Source organism: Anguilla rostrata, chromosome 8, assembly GCF_018555375.3.
Source record: "Anguilla rostrata isolate EN2019 chromosome 8, ASM1855537v3, whole genome shotgun sequence".
Classification (NCBI taxonomy): domain Eukaryota; kingdom Metazoa; phylum Chordata; class Actinopteri; order Anguilliformes; family Anguillidae; genus Anguilla; species Anguilla rostrata.
This window is the reverse complement of record NC_057940.1, coordinates 30147194-30157113: the sequence shown is the minus strand read 5'-3', so window position 1 is coordinate 30157113 and position 9920 is coordinate 30147194. Positions and strand designations below refer to the sequence as shown.

Sequence of the window (9920 nt, the reverse complement as noted above, 5' to 3'; positions counted from 1 at the left end):
TGTTAATATACTGCCCTCTTTCTTAATATAATAAAAGTACTATAGGCTTTCTATATCCTTCATTAGCAAGATTTGATTGTGATTTAGTGCACACAAACCAGAGGTTTAGAACCATGAAGGAGTAACCACATAATGAAACTAGGCCGACTATTATTTTAAGGGTTAGTCAGATTGAAAATATAATGTAGCAAAACAAGTGGAGATGGATGTGTTCTGGGCCTATGTGGCATGGTGCACTTCATGTGATAAGGGTGATTAAACATGTACAAAGACACCTCCAGCTGTTGCCGGGGGCAAATGGATCTCCATGATCAACTGAAATCAAAAACACGACATGCTTGATCATTTCTAATACTTTGTCTTTTCAGTGACGGTTCATAGTCTCACAAATTTCTTCTCAAAGATAAGGACAAATCTGCATGTTCATTCCTTCCAATTTTAAGTATCAATTTCATCATAAACGGTGCATGCTTTTGTGATGGTCATTTATTGCTAAAATACTTTTCACCAGAATGTTTACTAAATACAAAGAATTGTGAATAAACTGCTATGTAGGTAATGTCAAGTAAGGGCAAGATCCATGAAGCCTGGCTGGGCATGGTCTGCCTGCTAATGCAAAGTAATACTATTGAGATGAAACTTGTGCAATCAAAGGTTGCTCCATTTGCACAAAAGTTCAGAGGTAGAGTATCATAAGAAAGTGAAATGCAATTTCTTGAGTGAAATGAAGTTATGCTTTAAATGGAACAGCTCAAAACAAACTGCACTGTGGTGGGATCACATAAAATAGCAGAAATTTGGGTAATTATATGTAGCAACCTCAATCTCACACCCGATTTAAAACCTGCAGGCTATAGAAACCAGAACAGAACATTTTGAATTTCAAAGTCATTCCTCAGAACTTAATGCTGCTGTTTTAACTTATCAACCAAAACATACTATTTGGTTGTATTTTATTGTGGTGGTGATTATATGATTTAGTTCAGTTTAAATGCCCCACAATTTACAAGCTCAAAGAAAATCACAGTGATAAAATATACTGAGGAAATCGGTAAAGCACTGTTCAATTCATACCTCCAATGCCAAAAAGTAGACTATTTACTGAACTATCCTAACTATGCCACACCATCAAACGTAGGATACTGAGACACACTTTTCAAATGTTTGCATTGCTTTCAGGATGAAAACAATAGTTTGTCAGAAATACATCGTGGGCATTTTTGTTAATTCTTTCTCTCTTGCTCTCTCTGATGAACACACACACATCACACACACACACACACACACCATTTTCATCAGGCCCTCATTAGGTACCACTCAGACAGTGCCGGTGCGCCTCTCTCTCTGATGAGCAGCTAGGTCCCACACCAATGCCCTGAGGCACCATGGGGTTGATGGATCACCTGAAACCTCCACAGTGGCACTGACGATGATGGGCACTGCCGAGGAGACAAGATGGCACTTCATCCTGAATGCGGCAAAAGGGCCTGGTAGACATAATTACGACCACCCATAAACAAACCAGACAGTTGCCTTCAACCCACAACTAAACCAAAATGTGACCATTCACTTTACTGCCCTGACCCTTCCAAAACTCACAAGGGATCAATTCTCATGGCAAAAAAGTACAATCCCAACTTCTGAAGAGGCAACCAGATGTGGGCATGACTCAATATTTGTCCTGGAGATACCAATGAGATGTTTATCTTGTGAGTTAACTATGAGAGAATTTTCTAAAATATTCCACCAGTCAATCAACATATTCAATTTGGCTTCCAAATATTAAATCTTGAAAGCTAAGCAATCACAAAAATTATATTGCCTACCTGTGTTTATGAAAAAAGCAGGCTTGCAATTATTTGAAAGTCAAAGTTAAGGACAGGTTTTGATTGAATTAAGGTCTGCAAAGATTATGAACTGAATTAAAATACACCACTGCTGAACATTATTCCTTCTGGGCATAGGCATTAAAAGCACTAATGATTAGAATTTATGATTGACAGGAAGGTCAAAACTTAAACCGGGAAAACTTTATGTTACATTTTATCACATATCATTAATGGTCTCATATAATTATTTGCTGTTTGCAAATAAAAGCTGGCTCTTCGGGTAAGAGCCTCAATTTAGTGAACAATTATTGTAACACTGATTAACAAAAAATAATAATAATCCTTGGATGACTTGGGTAGCACTTCATAGCCACGGGAGAAATATGATGATGGGACTGCCTGAACGAATAAAGCCTTCAAATACATACAAGGAAGCAATATTTAATCATTTTTTACTGGGACAAAGCAGACTCCAACACTATGCAGCTGGTATGGGAACAAGCTGATACTCTGATGTCAGGCATGCCAGCAAATTAGACTGGCTCTTGGGCAGCCTAGGCTTCATTATCATTTGTGTTCGTAAGGCAGAAAATACGATCAGCCCCATACAAAAGGTGCATCGTAGGTCAACCCTGCTGAACCTCGCTTGCTTTAATCCGACGCTTCAGCCAGGAAATCAAATCCAGACGAGAAGCCCGGCCTGGGAGGCAGTTGGGCACTTCCAGCAATCCGTCAGACGAGGGGCTGAGCCGCTAGGAAAAGCCGGCTATCACCGGAGTCATCTTAACAGATTTCCACAGAGAAATATTCATACGTGCGTGTCTGTTTGGATGGATTGGATGGACTGGACACTCAGCGGGCTCCCACAAGCATTTCGCGCGGCTCGGGGGGATTGTGGGCTTCTATTGACTCCCGCTCCCGCGCATGAAATAACATCGCCCGCGCCGGCCTATAACTCTGTAATGTGTCTCTTATTGAATCCTTCCACGGCACCTCGCGGTTTAAATTGCAGCTGTCTGGTTTGGAGGGGCGGCGGACTGCGGCTTATGAGACCGGTACGTTGCTGAAGGCTCCGACGGGATTGCTGCTGCCTCTCACAAATGCGCCACTGTCGCCTGGCTGGCGGAAACTACCGTGGCGACCGCCGCAAACAATAATGATGAAGGATGTCAGAGTCGTCGAGGGCGGTAAGTCCGCTGACTTTGGGGCAGGTCGTGTGTGAGGGCCCCCTTTGATTGAAACGGTTTGATTGATAGATCGATTTAACAAATTCTTGAAAAATGAAACAACTGCAGTTTTTTCCTCGAAGCAATTTATCCTTTGAGATTGGAGTGTATATGTGCCAACCTATTCAAAATCAGCTGGCAGGCAGCGTTTCCATTTAATGACCCCTTTCTTTCCTCCCGTTTTCATACGGTGGCCTGCCGTCTGGGACAACCATTGAAGTCATTTTAAATCTTGATTTGAAGAGAATTTAATTATTAAGTCTTCTGCTTGGCTGCTATAAAAAAAAAATAAAAAATATAAAAAAACAGGTTGGGGGTAAGCTGTTGGCTATATTTCCTGAGAAAGACCACCAAATCCCCTTTGTATTCTCCACAGATTGACAGAAATGAGAAATGTGCATGGAATGCTCAGAGCAAGTTCGGTCAGGATGCTGGGGAACCTCCACCAGGAGGACCTGCACTCTGGGGCCAGAAGCATGTGACCTGCACCACAGGAACATACCTGCACAATCCAAGAGTGTGAGGCGAATGGTCAATGAACTGAAGGTAGGTTTCTTGAACATACAAAGCTAAAGCTGAGATATAGCAATGCTTTATTATTTTCAATAATTTCAATATAAGCTATGTTAGCATGTAAGCGTTTGTATAATGTTTTGGTGAGAGGATATAATTATTTTTTCATTATTAATTTAATGAGACTGATTATACTTTTGCACCATTTGATCACTGCATAAGGTAATATATACTGTATATATGTATATCTCCTGCGTTCCTTGGTGCCTACTTGTGAGGGCCATTAAAACAGACTTGTTTTAATTATTTATCCTCACTATTCTACAATTCATAGAAGTGTTTCTCCTACAAATGCTTAGGGTGAAAGGGTTCACTGCTTTCAGTTCCATAAAATTCAACTCTCTCTATCAAAGTCATCATAGCAGGCAATTTCATCTTCACTATGCAGTTCCTAATAAGCCTATTTTCTTGACCAATTCCAGGAACACTTTCTCAGCTCCTGTTTCGGTACTAAACATCATCTTCTCTGCCATAGCAGTGGGCTGCCTCACTGCCTCACATACACTTCAACTGCCACTTTTCTGGGATCAGTGCAGCTACTGTGGCAGCTCCTGAAGTTCCCACGGCCATACTCAGAAATCATGACAATAGTCATCTGCTGCTTTTGAAGGCTACAACATACCAATGTCTCCATACCAAGAGCAACAATCAAGCTCATATCATTGGCATCTACATATGCTGCATGCGCTGCTAACATTTGCTACTTGCTGCTGCTGCTATGTTTAGTATATAATGAATGAATAAATAAATAAATAAATAAGCTCCAGGTAGTGCTGGGCACTGACTCATTTAAAAGTAGTCCTTTTCTGATCCCGGTGTCACCAGGTTGCATCGGCAGTGGACTTCCTGATCTTCAGGAAACAGCAGGTGATCTGTTCTACGCATAGATTTCTGTCACTATCACATAATTTTAGTATGGCCAACATCAGATCGAGGATTTCAGCTCATGTTCTGTCTGTGTGCTGGAGAGATATCATCATGGTCTTACCGATTATTCTGGAAACAGCAGATGCTCTGCTGTGCATATAATTTTGGGTTTGGCAATTGGATGATTTGGGGATTTCTGTTATTCCTCCTGTTCAGTAGGGAAGACGTATTGTGCTCCCTGGTAGATAAGGTAGTGGACACTGGTGTGAGCACTGTAATACCTGAAGCAGATCCATTTGGCACCGAACCGAAAAATGTACTTTCATATTCATTAAAATATTTAATCTAAATACATAAGTGGTCCTGACTGAAATGAATTTGTATAGGAATATTTCAAATAGAACCATCAAAGTGAATATTTTGGCAAGCCAATCTGATGGCACTGTGATGATGTGGCCTCATGCCAGCCTCATCACATCACTTTCATTTTTACACTCACCATTTCTCTACTCTTTTAGTCACCTAAGGACTTCATATTGTTTACATTCAGCTGTTCACTTCATCAGTAAAAACAAACACACGTAGTCATTCATTTACTTACACATTGTTTATAAAATCTACCATCCATTGTTCAGCTGATTTGTTCTTTCTGTTTGCCACTGTCTCTTTTTACCGTTTTCAGTTTGAAATCATGTTTGCTCTGCCAGAGGCGCCGCCGTCAGATGTTATTTCCTGGATGCGACAGCTGCGTATATCCGGGAAATACCGATCTTTACATTTCAAATTTCACAGGTTATTTTTAAAGTGTACCTCAGACTGGTTAAAAATGATTTACTTTATAATAAGTTTAATTCAATTCAATATTAAACTTATATTCTGTATTGTGTGGTGATGTTTGGACTCATTACTAAACAGATAATATCCAAACTTTAATGCAGCTCCCCTGTCATTTCTTTGGTATAGTCCCTTGGAGGGTTTCTTATTTAAGCAGTGGGTTTTGGGACTGCAGGGGGACTGGTTAAAGTAGAGGTACCGTATGTGATACTTAGTGAGCTGTTGAAGCGAGCGTCTATTATTGTACTGTCTAGTTAAGATATTGTGGCTGTTAACCTATACATTTCTTAGGGCATTTGTTTTGTTTATTTTTTTATTTTTTGTCTTCTAGTCTTTTGTTGTTTATTCTTACACTTCTGAGCACTGTATATAAACCTGGCACTTTTTGCACTGAATTTTGTTGTCCTGCATGCTTCCCTACCATCCCCCATGGCGACTCAACCAACTACATCATTACAGGCACCTGTAGGTCATATAATTTCCTTCTCAATCTTTAAAATGACCACAGGCTCAACCCACTGAATCGAAGGCATTAACTGCAATTAGCAGAAAACAATAGCACAAAAAACCTCTACCAATCCTCTGTCTGTCCGAAGCAGTGCACTGCCCTGCACAGCACAGTTTAAACTAGAAAAAATGCAATTAAATCATTTCTCTGAACTCTAAGAACGGATTTAGGTTATACACATCACCCTATTTTTGAGTGCCGTTTCCTGAAACTAATGTCACGAAGACCTTAGTCCTCAAAACACCTGCTGTTTTTCATGTTGTTCTCATTAAACTTACATTTGTATGTATTCCAAAAATGCGAATTTTAAATATGTACATGAAATAAATAATATTAATATTAGAACAGGACATGACATCAAATACTGGTGGGGAAAGAAGGTCAATAATTACTTCATGTTCAAATACTGAAACATAGGAGCACAACCGAACAAAAACGTAACCAATATCTTCTCATTGATATGCTAATTATCTCAGTAATAAAAAGGAAGCCCTTCTAGGCGGAAATGTTATACTACTCAAAAATGATATAATATTGGCATATGAAGGTGTGAAAGCAAACATTTTAAAGGTACATGTAGTTTATTTGTATTGCTGAATTAAAAAGATACAACTAATTAATGTATTTGTATATACAGTACTGTGTATTATTATTTGAAAAGTTCAGTGTGAGATATCCTTATGTATTTTTTTCAATGTGCATTTAATGAAATCATAATGATAGCTGTGTGGGTGGGCAGGAGAAAAAAAAGGCTACATCACTGTGAAACAGCTTTTTAAAACCCAAATCAGTGGTGTTGTACCTTTCCCTTTTTACTTGGGGTTGTTGGCCTTGACAAAAACAAATCAGTCTTTAATGGTGGTTTGCCGAATGATGTTAGGGTCAGAGAAGGGCATATTCATTTCAAACCCCCAGAGGTTGAACAGTTTTTAGATAAGCGAGACATTGCCTTTCTCACTTTCATTAAAATAAAATTTACTGCCGCAGTCCTTCCGGTGCTTCAGTGGTAAAAACCTTAGATCAGCTGAATTTAATTAAAAATGTTGTCAGTATCCTCTAATCTACACAAATAGGTATTTGTTTTATGGCTGTGAAACCCATAATTCACACTCCACACATCAAACAAGGTAACGTACATCCTGGGCCAATCAAATTGTAAGCACTGAATCAAATTCAAAATATTTGAGACATGATTATCACCATGACAACCTTACAAGTATGTCTAGTTCCAAAGATGTTTCTAGCACTGCTGCCGTTCACAGTAAGGCCATTGAGTAGGAAGTAAAGCATTATATGGGGAGTCTTCTGCACCTTGTGATGGGTTGAATGAGTGCTGCTATATCCTATAATTACTGGTATGAATTCTGACTGAGGGGTGAAATGTGAAATATTGTGTGAATTATGGATGACAGTACCAATGTACTCCCTCAGGGAGAATAGAAACCAATTTTTCCCCCCTCTTTCTCTCTCCCAAATCCCAGGCTAATGATCACAAAGGGTTTGGCCAATAAGTGAGAAGATCTTACCTTTACATAAGGATATGCTGCACAGTGGTAGATATGTCCTCAGGGAAATTAAAGTAAAATGAATGAGCCGTTTAAATATAGATTCGCTGACATTAAATATTAACTGTAATAGAACAAGTTAACCTCTTCAGTGGGTATATATACAAAGGGTTAATGTGATCGTTGGAGCTGGGGGGTACTTTCGCAGTCCTATTAATCATGCCAGGAGACACAAGTAATAAGAGAATATACCCTGCTAAGCATGAGTCTGTAATGTCACAACAGTGACATATATTAGCTGGGAAGACTGATGACTGCAGCTCATGCGATGGATTACATTTATATAGCTTTTTTACCACATATCAAAGGGATTTACAGCAGAATGTGCTACGCCCACCTGGGGATACATGGCTTCCATTTGGCACCAGAAGCCTCACCACATGCAGGCTGAGGTGAGGATGGCGGGATTTATTTTCTCAATTAACCTGGAGAATGATTACACAGCCAGATTGAAGGAGCAATGGTGCTATTTTGTTTTCAGACTCCTCCAACAATGAAACCAGCCAAGATCCGCAGGCTGTTCTTAACAAAAAAAAAAAAAGGACGAGAATTAACGAGACAGAGTTTCTTCTCCATAAAATAAGCCGTTCCATCTTTCCGCAGAACCAGAACATGCCACATTGCTAGCCCTTGGTGTGGTAAGTTAACATGATCTGTGATGACCCCCTACTCTGCTGCCCGTGCTTCTTATTGTGGTATTGTTCACAGGTGCCTGAAGGGCAGAGCAGAGGGTCGTTGGTGCAATTGGGAGCACCTGTGTTCAGGGCTCCCAGAGAGATTAAGATGCCTGTCTCCAGTTTGAGGGGGCGCTTTCTCCCCATTGTTCCGTTTCTGTTTTGGTGTTGGCTGTGTTTTTGAATTTACACCATACAACATTGCTTCAGCATACCTTTCATACATCCACTCACCTACACTACTGATAATGCTGACTTTCACACCTCATGTCTTGGTTTTGGTATAACTAGGTTATTTTAAATAAGTGTGAATTTGCTTTTTAAATGCGTCAGTGTGTGTCTACCTTTTTGTCATTGCCCTTGAGCCAGGTCGTGACAGATCATTGAGCATTTTCTCTCATATTTAGAACAAAAATATCCCATGCAGATAAAATGTGGCTTTTAGACTAGACAGTGGCTATGGAAATAGGCTCAGATTGGCTGATGCAGTGGAAGGGTGGGTGGGAGGTAGGGATTGGGTGTTGCTCTGCATGGCTTTTGAGAATCCCATCCCCATGCCAACCATCTGCCGATATGTAATTGGATGACGTTTTCAATTTTTCTGGGAAGTGGTGCAAGTCAATGCTTGTGCCAGTCTGTGCATTGCCCCTCTGAATGAACACTGCTTCATGTCATCACCAGCTGCAGTCAGGCTGCATTGGATTGAGTCGCAGCTACTGTACTGTGCTGTCATTAAAACCCATATTATTTCAAACACATCTTGAAAACCTGTTTTGCATTAAATATTTTTAAAAAGTGCATATATTTGGGTGCAGCCCAACACAGTAATTTTTACTTTTTCAGTCCAGTCAAATTCCGTAGGAACAGCAAAATCCCACAAGGAATCCCTTGCATAGATAGATTGATGCTACATGTCTGAATTTAATTTCCACATATAACCCCAACTAAGCACTTTTCCAAGCAATGGCATATTTCTTTTTTTGTTTAAATGATTGTTCCAATAACCATAATTACCAATCTGGCATTCTTCCATTTCGACTATAATGCATGAAATACACTATTACCATTTATTTGACTGAATCGGAAATAAAGTCGAAGGATGGAGTAATTGATAATAATAAATAACCGAATAGATGTTATTGAAAACACACCACCTTCTTGGAAAATACATTGTTTACTCATATTGGTGATAGCATTATGCATATTTTTTTTTTTGTCAACCACTCGTTATTTTCAAATTGGCCAGGTTTGATAATACTAGTGGACTGTGCTAATTGTGAAGAATTACTCATTTTGCATAAAATAAATAAAAACATTTTTTTAAATGCATGAAAACATGAACTAAGTAAGCTAGCCTAGTTATAGCTGTTCAGCTGAAAAAGATACCAGGGGCCATGTTAACTAAAACCAGTGGTTTGGCCAGAAATTCGTAATTATTCTGTAAAATAATTTTTCCTGTCCTCGTTTTCTAGTGCAACCCTAAATCTTAAGCAGGAAGCCATGGTAACAAGGATTTACATCGCACTTACTCATTTTTAGAAAATGAGATGCAACAATAACAGATGTTCTGTAGGAGAGAAAATATTAACACCAGTCATTGATGGATGACATCAATAACAAAAACTGTAACCAGTTGCAAACCCCAGATGTATCTTGTGCTTCTCTGGAATTCAGAGATAATGGTTAAATTTTTACTCCCAACGGTTACTACTGTAACCATTAACACAGTTTTTCACATTTATAGACGCAAACCTATAGTAATGATTTCAGCAAAAGACATGCCGGGCGGATCCCATTTTTCAGCGATTGCACTAATTTATTAATGCAGAAGAATGCAGCTTCAA

General features: G+C 39.3%; 1 long non-coding RNA gene across 1 annotated transcript; it reads left to right on the top strand.

Moving 5' to 3' along the window:
* The first annotated feature begins 2071 nt into the window (after nucleotides 1-2071).
* Nucleotides 2072-6340, top strand: LOC135261387 (uncharacterized). The gene is made up of 3 exons (XR_010331912.1): nucleotides 2072-3016; nucleotides 3432-3601; nucleotides 4051-6340. It is a non-coding gene; the product is annotated as an uncharacterized LOC135261387 (long non-coding RNA).
* Nucleotides 6341-9920: the final 3580 nt, after the last annotated feature.